General features: G+C 40.0%; 1 long non-coding RNA gene across 1 annotated transcript; it reads left to right on the top strand.

Annotated features, from left to right (window-relative positions):
• Positions 1 to 5,541: 5,541 nt before the first annotated feature.
• Positions 5,542 to 8,751, top strand: LOC120438717. The gene is made up of 4 exons (XR_005612076.1): positions 5,542 to 5,619; positions 5,716 to 6,126; positions 8,363 to 8,415; positions 8,690 to 8,751. It is a non-coding gene; the product is annotated as an uncharacterized LOC120438717 (long non-coding RNA).
• Positions 8,752 to 16,190: the final 7,439 nt, after the last annotated feature.

Raw genomic sequence — 16,190 nt, 5'->3', positions numbered from 1 at the left:
AGGAAGTTCAGGGTCTCTCCAAAGATCCTCAGGACTTTCTATACAGGCGCTGTGGAGAGCATTCTCACACAGAACATCACATCCTGGTTTGGAAACAGCTGTGTTAAGGACCAAAAAGCTCTCCAGAGAGTGATCCGTACAGCAGAACGCTGCTGCAGGATCTCTCTCCGCCTGCTTCAACACACCTACACCAGGAGATGCCGGACTAGAGCAGCGCAGATACTGAAGGACCCGTCCCATCCTGGCAACAAACTGTTCCAACTTTTGCAATCCAGTAGAAGGTTCTGCATCATCTGGGCAAGGACAGAGAGACTCAAGAGGAGCTTCTATCCCCAAGCCATCCAGGCCCTAAACCAACATGCTACTACAGGGAGTGCAGAATTATTAGGCAAATGAGTATTTTGTCCACATCATCCTCTTCATGCATGTTGTCTTACTCCAAGCTGTATAGGCTCGAAAGCCTACTACCAATTAAGCATATTAGGTGATGTGCATCTCTGTAATGAGAAGGGGTGTGGTCTAATGACATCAACACCCTATATCAGGTGTGCAGAATTATTAGGCAACTTCCTTTCCTTTGGCCAAATGGGTCAAAAGGAGGACTTGACAGGCTCAGAAAAGTCAAAAATAGTGAGATATCTTGCAGAGGGATGCAGCAGTCTTAAAATTGCAAAGCTTCTGAAGCGTGATCATCGAACAATCAAGCGTTTCATTCAAAATAGTCAACAGGGTCGCAAGAAGCGTGTGGAAAAACCAAGGCGCAAAATAACTGCCCATGAACTGAGAAAAGTCAAGCGTGCAGCTGCCAAGATGCCACTTGCCACCAGTTTGGCCATATTTCAGAGCTGCAACATCACTGGAGTGCCCAAAAGCACAAGGTGTGCAATACTCAGAGACATGGCCAAGGTAAGAAAGGCTGAAAGACGACCACCACTGAACAAGACACACAAGCTGAAACGTCAAGACTGAGCCAAGAAATATCTCAAGACTGATTTTTCTAAGGTTTTATGGACTGATGAAATGAGAGTGAGTCTTGATGGGCCAGATGGATGGGCCCGTGGCTGGATTGGTAAGGGCAGAGAGCTCCAGTCCGACTCAGGCGCCAGCAAGGTGGAGGTGGAGTACTGGTTTGGACTGGTATCATCAAAGATGAGCTTGTGGGGCCTTTTCAGGTTGAGGATGGAGTCAAGCTCAAGTCCTATTGCCAGTTTCTGGAAGACACCTTCTTCAAGCAGTGGTACAGGAAGAAGTCTGCATCCTTCAAGAAAAACATGATTTTCATGCAGGACAATGCTCCATCACACGCGTCCAAGTACTCCACAGCGTGGCTGGCAAGAAAGGGTATAAAAGAAGAAAAACTAATGACATGGCCTCCTTGTTCACCTGATCTGAACCCCATTGAGAACCTGTGGTCCATCATCAAATGTGAGATTTACAAGGAGGGAAAACAGTACATCTCTCTGAACAGTGTCTGGGAGGCTGTGGTTGCTGCTGCACGCAATGTTGATGGTGAACAGATCAAAACACTGACAGGATCCATGGATGGCAGGCTTTTGAGTGTCCTTGCAAAGAAAGGTGGCTATATTGGTCGCTGATTTGTTTTGTTTTGTTTTTGAATGTCAGAAATGTATATTTGTGAATGTGGAGATGTTATATTGGTTTCACTGGTAAAAATAAATAATTGAAATGGGTATATATTTGTTTTTGTTAAGTTGCCTAATAATTATGCACAGTAATAGTCACCTGCACACACAGATATCCCCTAAAATAGCTAAAACTAAAACAAACTAAAAACTACTTCCAAAAACATTCAGCTTTGATATTAATGAGTTTTTTGGGTTCATTGAGAACATGGTTGTTGTTCAATAATAAAATTATTCCTCAAAAATACAACTTGCCTAATAATTCTGCACTCCCTGTACTGCAGATTCACCTAATGTATGTTTTTTTTAAATTATTATTTGAAGAAGTCGAGGAGCGTGTCAGGTTACATTTCACTGTGTGTTATACTTGTATAACTATTAGGGCTGCACGATTTTGCATAAAATGAGAATCACAATTTTTTTGCTTAGAATTGAGATCACGATTCTCTCACGATTTTCTTTTCCAATATAAATATTTATTGTACTTATTAACTGCACATCAACTTCGTAACAGTTGAAACTGAACATAAAAACAATAAATAAACATAAAAACAATAAATGCCTCACATTTTGTGGTTGCTGCAAAATGTTGTACTGCTTGAAATTCCGTCTCCACCGTTGCTCGACACTGCGTGTATAGAGCAGGTAGTGCAACAAAAAATAGTTGCGGGACGGCACTGTGTAGCGTTTGTCTAGGGTGTTGATCATTTTCCTAAATCCCTCATTTTGCACAGTGTTGATGGGAGCCATATCTTTGGTCAGGTGATAAGTAATAGCCTCCGTAATTTCTTTGTGCCTGCGGGAGTTCGACATGTATAGGTAAGCGCTGTATAATGTTCCCGTTATTGATGTTTGGGTGGTTGACCGGGACGGATTTTCTCCTGTCACTTTCTCGTCATCCCTGACATGTTCTCCGTTGTTTTTTCCCTGCCAATTTGAACATCACACGGCACAGCTTCTGTATCACGTGGTATAAGGCGCCGCCCTTGTCATTTGTTGAGCAGGAAGAGTGAGCGCTTGTTTTCATGCAGATTACGTCCCGGATCAAAATGCGGTACAATCGTCGTCGTCTTTTCTTTCTGTTTTTTTTTTTTTTTTTTAAATCGTTGTCATTTGGAAATGAGATTGCACATAAGTATGAATTGAGATCGCGATTTTCTAATGATTAATCGTGCAGCCCTAATAACTATGCATGTGAACCTTGAACCTTCAACCAGAGAGGACTGTGTTGAAAAGCTTCAAGTAATGAAGTCAAGTAATTCAATACAAGCTTTATTTGGCCATCACTACAGAAAGTACTCTACATGAGTAAGTGTATGGGGTCTCCAAACTTACCTAGTCTTTTTTACTCCCACCACAACCTTGAAACAAAGGAAATACACAAGAGGAGCCTTACAGATGTGCCATACAATTCTAAGGAAGGAAGAGAGCCGTGCCCAGCCACAGGTGAGTCTCCTTATCAAGGTGTGCTCTCCTGGTTTGCCCAATCAAAGCCTCCTTTCTCTAATTAGCTGGAGATCCCCAAATCGACACCAGCCTGCAATCTGTGTACCTAGGGGAATTGCAAACAAAAGGAGACAGAAAAAAAACATACACGTAACAGCACTCATATAAATATGATGTGTCAATTGATTTATTTTTGTACCTACCACAGTGGCCCAATTCCTCACCCCTTTGAAGAGGTGATCATTTTCTCCTCCTTTTTAATAAATTGTGCCATTTGGTCTTTGTTCCCCACAACTTATCACCAAAAGATTCATTTAAAAAAAAACAAAATTAGCTGTATCTAAGCGGCAATAAATGAAAAACCGCAGGACCCACTATACAAGCTATTTTACAGTTATTTCAATAATAGAAAAAACATTTCTATGCAGATGGCCATAGCTTAACAACACAACCGCTATAACAATTTAACTTTTGTTAAATTTGTTTCATATATTTACATTTGAAAGTGTTTTCCTCTCCCACTTCGACCACCATTACTATCAGAAGAAAAATCTCCTGTATACCCCGCAATGAATCCTGGAATATGGTAGGACACGAAGGATACATCGAACCCATCCTTAAATTTCTGGGACAATTAGGACGCATTTGTCATCACATTTGGAGTAATCTTTGAATTCAGACAGCCTTCATCGCGTCGCTGTGATGTCATTGCCTCCAAATCAGCATCCAAGAAGCATCCTTCCCCTGAATTCGGACACAGCTACAATGTGTGGTTGCCTGTTTTCGTCATCAGTCCATCCGTGTAACTTGGTGTTTCTTTGTGTCTCTCTGCCCTGCTCGCCTAAGGAGCTTGGAAAGAAAAGCGTCTGGACTTTTTTAAGTTGCTCGAAGACGTTTCACCTCTCATCCGAGAAGCTTCTTCAGTTCTAAGGGTCAATGGTGGAGAGTCCCAGATTTAAAACCCAGTGGGAGTTTCCCCCCAAAGAAGGACAAAGGACCCCCTGATGATCCTCTACCTAATCACACGAGCCAAGGTGTGAAAGTGGGTGTGGGTCCCAATCAGCCAGGGTTTCGGGTGAGCTCATTGTGAAACCTGGCCCCAGCCTATCATGTGATTTCCTGAGGTCAGATGGCCCAGGGTGTGAGTGGGCGTTAAGGCGTCTGGGAAGGGAACTCAAAACTGGATTATAGATGGCAGACAGTTGGTGTTGTAAACCACCGCCTCTGTTCAAAGATGGTTGCTCACAGTGGACGTAAATGGCTTCTTTCACTCCTCTTTCTATGTTAACATAGAAGAGCCACCTCCACGGGACAAGACTCAGCAGTTCATCTGCATCTAAAGGACAAAGGTCACTCTTTCGAGGATGCCAACGTTCACATTTTGGACAGAGAGGACAGATGGTTTGAAAGAGGAGTGAAAGAAGCGATTTACATCCTCTGTGAGCGACCATCTTTGTTTGCTCGTGTTTAAATGGGAACACTGAAACTGAGAACTCATCAACAAACACTATCAAAAAGATGAATTTGATGGTTTCAGGTTCTTGCTGGTTGGTCTCCAAGCAGCTGACTGACTGTTAACATTTACAAGATTTATTTAGTAATTTATTTATTTAATACAAAAATAAAAGATACAGTTCGTAAACATTAGTGTAAAATATTATTTTTTAGTTAAAATGTAGAAATGCAACTTTACTACAATTTAAAGTATTTCAATAAAAGGGCATCTTACATCTCAGCTTTGAAATCAAACATCTGTTTATAATAACCAGGTTGAGAAAATACAGCACAAATAATAATAATAAATTCATAAGTCTACTTCGTTCAAAACATTTCTTTAACTTTTAACTTGAATTCCTCTGAGGTTAACTGTAAAGTTCCAGCTTCTATAACATTTATTTGCCTTCAATAACAAAGTCATTAAACGAATAAAACTAAAAACTAATTTCAGCTAACTGAAATAAAATAAAATAAAATATAGAGGAAGTATCCTTAGCTTCATTGTTTGTTAGTTTCTTTAAAACTATCAAAACTTGCCTCGGGAAACTTCTGTGGACATGTTTCTTTCAGACTTTTAATTTCTACTTGACTGCGAGTCAGCTGCTTTAAAACCAGCTTTGTCTGGTTTTGTTTTCTTACTCTTATTCTTAATGCAGTCATAATGAGTAAAGACTAAAGCCAGCTTTAATGTTCAAAGACAAAGAGACACACATCCTGCAAGCTGAAGTGTACAGTTCACACATCACTCAGGTTTTACCAACCGTTAGTTCCTGTTGGGCGTTGCCCAGACAACTGCTGCACACACACACAAACACTCACGTGCACACTGCTGTTATCTGCAGAGGAAAGTTAGTCTCCTGTAGCTGCAGCTCATAAATCCTTGTTATACAGTTTCTTCTGTGTAAAAATACTGAAATTAGTATTATTTTTTTAATGCACTTTTTATTAATTTTTCAGATGTGCAACTCTGATTGATTCCAGGTAACAGCTCAGCTTTTTCTCCTTACCAAGTGCATCAAGTTTGGACTTGTTGGTATGAACACGTTCACTCAGCAGCACACGCCTCTGTAGAAATGTGATGACAGGAATAATCTGTTTATCATTGTTATCTAATGTGATTAAAACACAGAACAGAGTCGTGAAGATCGGGACATCACTGCACTGAATAAATGATTAAGAGATTTCAAATAGGACTCCACAGTCATTGACTGCATCAATCAAACTGCAGGAAAGTTGGAGAACCAGAAAAGATTTGAAGAATCCTCAGAAATATTGTTTGGAAAATTACTTATTTGATGTGTTTTACACTGGGCAGTCTCATGCTTTACTTTTACTCACTCTGTGCTGTTTTATGTGACATGTCTGAGCTTGTGTGGTGTTTTCAGTTCCCAATAAACCCTGGATTAAATGGGTGGAGAAAAAATTAAGAAAAGCCAAGGACCTTTTGAAGCCACACAGCACGAGTTAAGACAAGAACACATAGAGAAAGTCTGGGGTGTGGAGACAAGATTCTTTATTCTCTGACAAATTTCAACAAACTGTAAGTTTCCCTTCTTTTTTCTTTTATGTTATTATAAATTATTGACTGGACCCAAACACTTTGATGAAAATCATCATCAAATGATGATTTGATTCATTTCCTCACACAACAAACTGTGTGTGTTTTTATTTCCGGTCTCTCCATTAAAGTCAGTGTGTAATGTTTTCCTGGCTAACATCAGCTGTGTGCAGTTTAGTTCCAGCACAAACAGCACAAATCTTCCGCTCCATAGTTCACGGTAACGGACTCGCAGCTGGAGCAATGAGGCCGAGTGTGTCCGCCATTCTTAGTTACGTTTGTATTTGTGTACTTCTAGTTTGTTTGTGAGTTCAACTCAGGTGCAGTGTTTTTAGCACTTTTACCTGCTTTAGTGTCACTGTGTTTAATATTTACACACGAGACACCTGTCAGAGCTCTAATGCTAACCTAGTCAGACAGCATGCTAATGCCAAGCTAACGCTAAGAGCTCTTAAAGACACATGTAAAACCAAAATTGTTATTTTCAAAAACTCATGTATTTTTTTTTAGAAGTTTAGCTAAAAATGAGAAAATATAAGAGAAAATGTAAGTCCTGTTAATACAGAGGTTCCCAAAGTGTGGGGTGCGCCCACTAGGGGGGAGCACAGAGCTAACGCCTGGCCGATGCCATATGACAAAAAAAGAAAACATTTGGACACTGCTAGGATAGTGGAGAGGCTTTTGACAGGGCTCCCACACAAATGCAAAGCAGAGGTTGAAGCATTGGTTAATATGTTTCCAAACCAACTTCCCTCCAAGCCAAAGACTAGGAAATATGATGAAGCATATCTTGCCTTTGGCTTCACCTGCACAAATGCCAAGGTAAGTCTCCCTGACAGAATTTGTTTCCCCTGCATTGGGAGCACACGCTGGGCTGTCCAAACAAACACATTCATGATTTTAATACAAAAAGGGCATCATTCAGAAATTTGTACACAGTTCATTAAATACTGAACTAATGTGTTTATTAATTCACACTGGAAAACTTTGAGAAATTCATAAAGAACAGGTCAGTAACACGCGTGTGCTGTTTAAACTAAAATATCATAAATGTAGAGGTACTGACAGCTTTTATTTCACTCTGCTGTTTAGCTGTAAAGGACAAGAAAACTTAAACAAAAGGCTCTCTGTTTCCTCTTGGATTAAACTGTTTATGTTGTTTGTTTGTTTGTTTTTTAAAATGATCTGTTAAAGTTCTACATCAGGAAATAAATTTAAGTGACAATGCAGATAAAATTAAATCTTAAATGACTCAAACACTGGTTGTTATTTTCTAACTTCTACAAAAAAAAGCCACTTGACACTTTTCTGAAAATCTCGTTCAAAATAAGCTGACAGTGACACATGAAAGTGTTACTGGAAAGAGCTTCTGTTGTGTGTTTCTCAGTGTGTATTGTTAGCACAGAGTTAGCTGATGGTCAGATGGGTAAAAAAATCAAGAGACTGTAAATTATTGTTTATTATACACGTGACATGTAAACAGTTGGCTATCCTCATACAGGAAGTGATGCTTTCACATTGAGCCATCTCCTTTTTTTTGGTTTGTTTTGGGGGGGGGGGGGTGTCTTTTGATTTTGTATTTATCTAAATTTTGTTCCTTCCGTTTAAACCTTCTTTCTTTTATTCTCTTAAAATACATGACTGAGAAATTTGTTAGCAGTATAGAGAGACAGGGGTCCAGAGAAGTAACTGTGAGGATGAGGTATAATCCAAAACAGCAGCCGCTGGTTTAAATAGCAAACTGTTGAAATGCAAAACTAGGGAAGGCACATCATTAACCAGAAATCTACTCATGGTAACAAGCTTCCTTTTTTTCTGAATCAGTCAATCAAATAAGTCAACAAATACAATGCAGACAAAGAAATGAGTTTAAAAGGAGAGAATTTTTTGGAAAAAAGAAAACATACATGTATAAAGAGAAATGTTGTCACTGTGCAGACTGATGTCATTAAGAGCTCAGAGTCCAGAAACAACAGCAGCAGAAGGCGATTGATGAACATTAAACATCAGCCTGTATCTGCAGCAACAGTGTTGGTATCCAGCAGTGACCTTTGACCTTCAATGGCATCAAATGATTTAATTTGCTTTCCTCCAGTCTGATATTTGTTAATGTGTTCAGATAATTGTTTGAGTCAATGTATACAATAAAAGTTTTAACAACGTGTTAAATATCTGATGGTGTTATCAATATCAGCTAACCCTAACCCCATCCCTCCAGAGTTTGAGAGAGAGGAGATGAAGAGAGCAGCATATTAAGACAGTGGAGAAGAGGTGAGCATGCGACACAGCAGACACAGGCAAGCTAGTTTAAAGGAGCCTTAATGGCTCAATATAAGCTCTGAGATCAAAACCTGAACTCACACTGTCAACATGACCGAAGCTTCCAGTCACAGTGAATCTGTGTGTCAGGGACACTGCTGTCTGACTGCATTCAGCTGACAGTGAGATGAAGCAGGAAAGAAGCAGCTGATATTTGGACAGCACACATGATGGAAAGGAGGATTTCAGTTGATGTGCACATGAATGATTTGTGTTTCCTCTGCAGGTGAAGGTAGAAAGTGTGTGTGAGCTGATGTGGATGTGAATTAAGCATCATGGATCAGTGTGAGGACAGAGAGGAGGGAGTCCCTCCCTCTAAAAGCACTCTGTGTGGGGAACATGAGAGCCAGACCAAAGCTCAGAGGTGAGATGACCATCTCTAACTGTCCATGACTCTTCTCCATGTCACAGCTCAGCACTCACATCACTGCTCCATCATTATTCACAGGAACCAGCCTGGACCTCCACCCAGCTGTGTGTCTTTAAAGAGTGATGCATCTAAAGATGAAGCCATTAAATTTAAAGCCCAGCAAGCGTCTGCTGCAGAGAGGTGAGAACATCAACTCTTTGATGTTAGTTTGGTGTCTGATTTAAACACTGATTTACACTGCCAACACTAGTTTGGGGTTTCCTTCTGCTCAAGCTCAGACTGCAAACCAGTTTCTCTTTTGGTATGAGGAAGGCCTAGAGACGGTGAACTGACACACTATTCTTATAATTGTGTAGCAGTTTTAATTTATTGTGCAGTTGTGGGCGATCGTGGCTCAAGAGTTGGGAGTTCGCCTTGTAATCGGAAGGTTGCCGGTTCGATCCCCGGCTTGGACAGTCTCGGTCGTTGTGTCCTTGGGCAAGACACTTCACCCATTGCCTACTGGTGGTGGTCAGAGGGCCTGGTGGCGCCAGTGTCCGGCAGCCTTGCCTCTGTCAGTGCGCCCCAGGGTGGCTGTGGCTACAATGTAGCCTGCCATCACCAGTGTGTGAATGGGTGGATGACTGGATGTGTAAAGCGCTTTGGGGTCCTTAGGGACTAGTAAAGCACTATACAAATACAGGCCATTTACTAGTTGTATCAAATTCTCTGGTTCGGCACACATGCCAGCCAGCTTTCCATCTGACTGCACACTCCTCTCATGTCTGACCTTACTATAGGAACAGACCACACCTCCACCACAAAAAGTATTCAAAGTCTTCAACAGCATCTGTAGCTGCAAATGAAAAACACATTTTTCTTCTAACAGGATCCATGGGACACCTGCTGAACCTGAACCTGATCCCAGCTTTGTCTCCCTAAAGAGTAACTGGTCTTCAGATCGTCCAATTAATTTTAAAATCCAGCGGGCATCTGCAGCAGAGAGGTGAACTGTTACTAACATGAACACTTTGAGAGTTGATTTGACTATTTGATGTTGTTGGATATAAGCTGCAGTGCAAATACATGATGCTCATGTTCATGTTTTCCTCTATCAGTCATGTTGTGCTGTATGTTGGAGGAAGTTAGAGGAGGTAACACTAACTTTGGTGCAAAGATTTCCCTTTTACTCATAAAACTCAGAGCATCAAAACTAACTCAAACACTGGTTATTATTTTTTAACTTCTACAAACTAAAGTCAATCTCCACTTTTTTGACAATCCACTAAAAATTGAAATCATACTCTAAACTGCTAAAATGTAGAAAGGAAAATTTAGCTGATGAGTCTTTTTATTTTCATTTCGTTCAAATTTAATGATGCCCCAACTTTTCTGATAGTCACGGTTTTGAACAGAAGATAATTTTTATTGTCATTATATAAGTTTACTCTTCACATGGTTATACTGCAGGATCACAGTGGCGGTATTGAGGAATCTCCCCTCCTCCCTGAGTGTCAAAGAGGGGAAAAAACTGGTTTAGGGGGTAAGGCAAGTTAAAGCCCTTTTTACACTAGGACCTGCCTACTCGCCTTAACTTGACTTGGTTTTGACAGTTTTCTATTACAATCGAGGACCATCTATTGTGTATGGGGTTGTTGTAGCAATGCTTTCAAAAGCCTGTGAGATCATTTCTGTGCGACATGAACACCACAACAAAGGAGGACGTTGAGGTAATAATATAACGCTACTTGGTATATGACTTTATGTCTTGGGTAGCATAGTGGGTTTCTTTTTTACCAAAATGAAAATGGCAGTTTTGATTTTAGTGAAGGATGTTAAGATAGTTATTGTGTGTACTCATGTTGTACAGTGTGTTTAACAGTATTATGGTTACTGTTGTTTAACAGAGAGAGAGTATTTTAGTTGTCACCACAAGGAGGCACTGTTTCATTGTAAGGGCACGTGTGCTGCGTCATCACGCCCCTAAGAAGAAAAAAGTATGCCACCACAAAAATGGCACCCATGAGGAACGTTTTGCCGCGTGCTGATGTGGAATAAAGTTCCCAAAATATTAAGGACTTTTTTTGCCTCCGTCGTCATTTTCCTTCGAGTGATCGCTGTCGATGCTGCTCAACAAAGGAGACACCCCCATGACTCATAAAGTGACTCCCCTGACTTAGCCAATCAGTGTCATGCAGTCTGTGGACATCACATTTTCTGATCGCTGCAGATCACTTTATCACTCTGCGATGCTGCACAACCTGTACAGGAAGTCTATTTCGGGTCTATGATTAAAAAAAGAAGTTTCAACTAATCCCATGAGTCTTTTCCAGCAGCCAATGCTGAGGTCAGCTGGAGCCAATATGGGAGAGTGGACTCATGCAGCCTGACTGCTATAATATCAGCCTTCCCTACTTGCCCTGACACAAAAATTTAAGTAGCCTTGTAGGTCAGATTTTATCAGTCACACCTGTTGTCGCAGTTCTTCTACTGATCATGGAACGTGTTAATCTGGGTTTGTTTTATAGGCCTTTGTTAGGGTTCAATGTTGAGAGAGGAATCCATAAATAACCACAGATCCAGGCGTGTGCAATTAGACAGTATTTTAATAAACACATGTGTGAGTCCGACCGCTGTGCAGATTTCAGCGTCGAACTGATTACAATCATGAGACAAGGTTTTATATGGGTACAATAACAAAGCCCCCCTCTTTTACAAAAATAGACAATAGTACAGCTTACGTCAATCCAAACCACAAAATGTTCCATGAACTTTAGCATAGTCTAAAACAGAACATCTTCTTCGGGTCAACGCCAGGTGCTTCCCCTCAGCTCGTCTTCGCTGTCGCTTCCCTCTGGTGCACTTCCTCTAAGTACGTCGGCACAATTCTGCATTTCTGCCCTACCAAAATAGATCTACCATGGTGTGTATGTGTGTGTGCGTACACGTGCGAGGGCGCGTGCGTGCTGTGTACTGTGTACGTGTCATGACCTCTCACTATTTGTCTGTCTGTACGTGCAGAGTTTGCATCTGCTTTCTGAACCTCAGTTGACCTCAACTTAAGCAACCAACCAGGCTAAGGCCATCCTGTGTGTAATGATCTTGACTTATATGTGAAATATATAAACAACTGTTTCAATCTACCACAACGGCTTAAGGCTTAATCCGCAATAAATGCATACTAAACACCCTTGCACTTAAACTCTGGCTTCAGTTTCACTTCTGCAAAAGTATGCTCTGCAGACGCGTTTCGTTTCCTGTCTCATTTTGGCACAAAGTGTATTTTCCTGTCTCTGCCCTCTACACAGAGATCATAAAAGCATTAATAACATTTAAATTATAGATTCAACTCAACCATTTAAAATGGTTCTTCTTTGGACCTGTAATAAAGGCTAATACAATACCAATATGTTTGAACATCTGAATGCATCTGAATGCAACATCCCTATTAACATGAAATGGTAATGATGATTATAAAAATAGCAGCAAATAATAGCAGTAAAATATTTCTATTCCTGACACCTTCTAAAACAGGCCACAAGGATCTGTTATTTTAGTGGGCTAGCTTTTTACACTAATACTGAGACTTCTGTCTTTACTGTTTCACAAAAGTGAATGTTCACAGTTCATATTTTACTTGCAGGAAATTATATTTAGAATCAATTACTAAAAGTAACAAAACAATATTCAAATCTTGTGTACTGATCCAACTAACGTATTTTGAGCTAATGCTGAGTTTGTTCTTGTCTTTAGTGAGGATGGAGGAAGGATGAGCACAGCCAGGCCTAAACATGCACTAATCCCCATGTTTTGTGTTAATGCTAATTACCCAACAGGACAGAAGCTAGGCATCCGGTGGAAGCATGATCTAAAAAAAAATTCTTCTGAATTAACCATCTATTTTTAAAGTTTGAACATCTTATATATAATCTTCTAAACTGCTCATCTGTTACAGGGCTCTAGAGTATAGAATAACCTTTTGCCGCGGTTGCACCGATGTATCTAACTTTTTTCTTAGGTGCACCAGCACAAAAGTTAGGTGCACCCAAATTTTTCGACTGCATCGATTGACACCGTAGTTTTTCATGTTTACTTTTTTTTAAAAATTGCTGTTCATACAGACAATATTGATTTGTAAAGGATTAACTGACAATCTTGTCAACACAAAGTTCTTTATTTGGAGCACATTTCTACAAGGAAGATAAGTTACTGAAAAAGTGCTTGTGCTTAAAGTGCTTTGCCACTTTGACACCCTAAAAAAGAAGTGGTTTTATTTATATATGTTTATATATAAATATATGCGGTGGCCCCTAGAGACAAAACACGTACAAACTCCAAAACACATTTCTAGCATTAACTGAACTTCCAAAACAGAGCTACCTAGATCACTTAAATTACACAATTGAAAGCATATGTGTATGGTTTGTGTATTTATACACAAGCACTCATATATATTCAAATAATTAAAAAAAAAAGTTCATTTACCTCTTACTACCACACACCAAATCCGGTCGTTGGTACTTCCTGGCTTGTGTAGCCACTAGGTAACAAAAGCTCAACACTGCGCCTAGCATCCTGGAGCACTTCCGTTGTCTTTTGTACGTGTTTTTAGTTTGTACGTGCTTCAGGGTTTGTACGTGTTTTGGAGTTTGTACGTGCTTTGTCTCTAGGGGCCACCGTAAATATACTTTTATTTATTCACTCCACATAAAATGTAATAAATAAATCATATAATACAAAAACCAACTATTCACATTTAAACTTTTAACTATTTAAATTTTCAGCTTTTTCCTTTTACAAATTTAAAGTGAAACAACACAAAACACTGCAAACCACAACACAATTAAATATAAATTAAAATATGAAAATAAAAAGAAGATGCACATTCTCTGTCATATGGGCCTGCATGATTAAACTTTCTGAATCCTTTATCATCTGCAACTGAAAATAGTTGTGGATGATTACTATACCTTTGTAATGTGACGTTGTTGTCCCTGGCTCTTTCTCTCTCTCTCCCTCCCGCTCTGTTTCTGTGCTACTGAGTGTAACTACCGCCCCTCCCCCCTCTGCCCAGCGCAAAGCACAAGTCTGGCGTGCGGAGTGAAGCAGAAAAAAAAAGTGCGAGAGAGAGGGTGAGAGAAAGGGAAAAAAAAAAAAAAAAACATGGCTCGCGATAAGGAGCCGGCTCGCGTCGTTCACGTCAAAGATCCGGCTCTAAGAGCCATTTCGTTCGCGACCGACACATCACTAATAACAACGTGTACAACCATTGGAGATGTGAGCAGGACAGATGGAACAATTGATGAAAAAAGTGTGGACTTTATACTATTATTTAAATTGTGTTGATAGGCCACGTAAAACTGAGGTAAGTGGGCTTAAGCACTTAATTAAAAGTAGTCTAACATAAATGTAAATGCTGTAATTTGATTATTTTAATAAACCATGTAACTTGGATGGATTCGATGCTGGCGTGACCACAGTGCACATGTCAGTGGTCCAAGTGTCCGCTCAGGGAGTTTGTGTATTCGCTCAGACACGTGAAAAATTAGAGGGATCATTGCTGCTCACCCATCTCCTCCATCTCCTACTGGACATCACATCTTCACATTTTTTTTTTCTATCTAATCAAGTTGTTTTCAATGTAACTGTGAATGGTTGTCTATCTTTCTGTGTTAGCCCTCCAAAAGACTGGCTTACTGTCCAGGGTGTACCTAGCCTCTTGCCCTATGGTAGCTGGGATTGAAGGAAATATTATGGATTGATGGATGGTTGAATCAAGTTGTTGACCATTAAGGATACAGTCTCCACCAACACATTATCTATCTCTCTATATCTATCTGACTTACATGATTTAAAGCAAAGTTTAAACATTTAAAACTTAATATCACTTCATTACATTTTCTTTTTTATGCTTAATATAAGGAGTTCAGGTTCGCATCGAAACAAATATGGATACAATTCACTTTGCATATTTTTTCATATTATAAATCATGTCTAGGTCATTGGTTGATGACACTCTTCTGTGTGTGCATTGAAGATTTTGACAGTTGATGTGACTGAGAAGTAAACTAACATAGTTGTCCTGTTATAATCAAATGCATGGTTGACTACTTGGAAAAAGCTGAGTTAGAGCTAGTTAGCAGCTCTTTATTTAAGTCAGAAACATCATATGATGAAATTTGGAGGCCAAAATTGTCTGTTTAGCTAAGGTTGCTAAACTGAGAAAAGAACTAATACCATCTCAGATGGCTGATTTGAAGACGACGTGACAAGGAATGAATGGAAATAAACAGACTAAATACACGGGAATAGACGAGGGGAAGGGAAACACTTGTGGAAGCAGCTGAAAAAAATCACAATTAAGTGATTTAAAACATTTGACTCTGAGGTTCTCTGAGGACTGGTGGTCAGCAGAGCAAATAAATGTCAAAGCAAAACCCAAAGCTAACATTTCAACTCTCCCTGTGATCAGTTAAACTTTGGGTACTCACATAAATAGCTGACTTTGCCAAATGGACTGGATCATCATTCTGTCTTGACTGAAGTCTTTATGATTCCTCCACAGAGTGGACCAGCAGAGCTCAGAGGCTCCCAGTGGTCAGACTGCCCAGCACCATCAAACACACCTGGACTCCATATTTATGGTCTGCGCATGTACAACAACTACTTTTACATCTATTCTGTTCACAGTCATTTCCATGCTGCTCTTTGTAGAGCAGTGGGTTGTCAGTGTGTCCAAAATGGATCTTATGTTTGGCTCTGTGATTTCAGTCTCATTGGATCATTCATAAAGTATTCTGTTTCAGCTGCTGGAGGACAACATAATCACTTTTGTGAAGAATGAGCTGAAGAAAATCCATAAGACTTTTAATCAATCATCCTTAGTGTTCGAAAGTAGTCAGAAAGAGGATGAGATTTCGGAGGATGAGGATAAAGAGCTGAGGAGGAGCACCAAAAATGCTTTTCTGAGGATCACACTGAATTTCTTGAGGAGAATGAAGCAGGAGCAGCTGGCTGACCATCTGCAGAGCAGTAAGATGATTTCTCTAAAGATATAAGTTGCTTCTTGACTGGAATATTTACTGAAGTCTACCTCATTAGTAGATAACTTTTAGATAACTGCTTCTTTGTTTCTTTAGGAATTATCAGTGGATTTTTTCAACGTCATTTCAAGTCTGTCTTGAAGAAGAAGTTCCAGTGTGTGTTTGAGGGGATCGCTAAAGCAGGAAACCCAACCCTTCTGAATCAGATCTACACAGAGCTCTACATCACAGAGGGAGGGACTGCAGAGGTCAATGATGAACATGAGGTCAGACAGATTGAAACAGCATCCAGGAAACCAGACAGACCAGAAACAACAATCAGACAAGAAGACATC

Source organism: Oreochromis aureus, linkage group 3 (genome assembly GCF_013358895.1).
Source record: "Oreochromis aureus strain Israel breed Guangdong linkage group 3, ZZ_aureus, whole genome shotgun sequence".
NCBI lineage: Eukaryota > Metazoa > Chordata > Actinopteri > Cichliformes > Cichlidae > Oreochromis > Oreochromis aureus.
The sequence above is the reverse complement of the archived record's forward strand: the minus strand, read 5'-3'. Positions and strand labels throughout refer to the sequence as shown.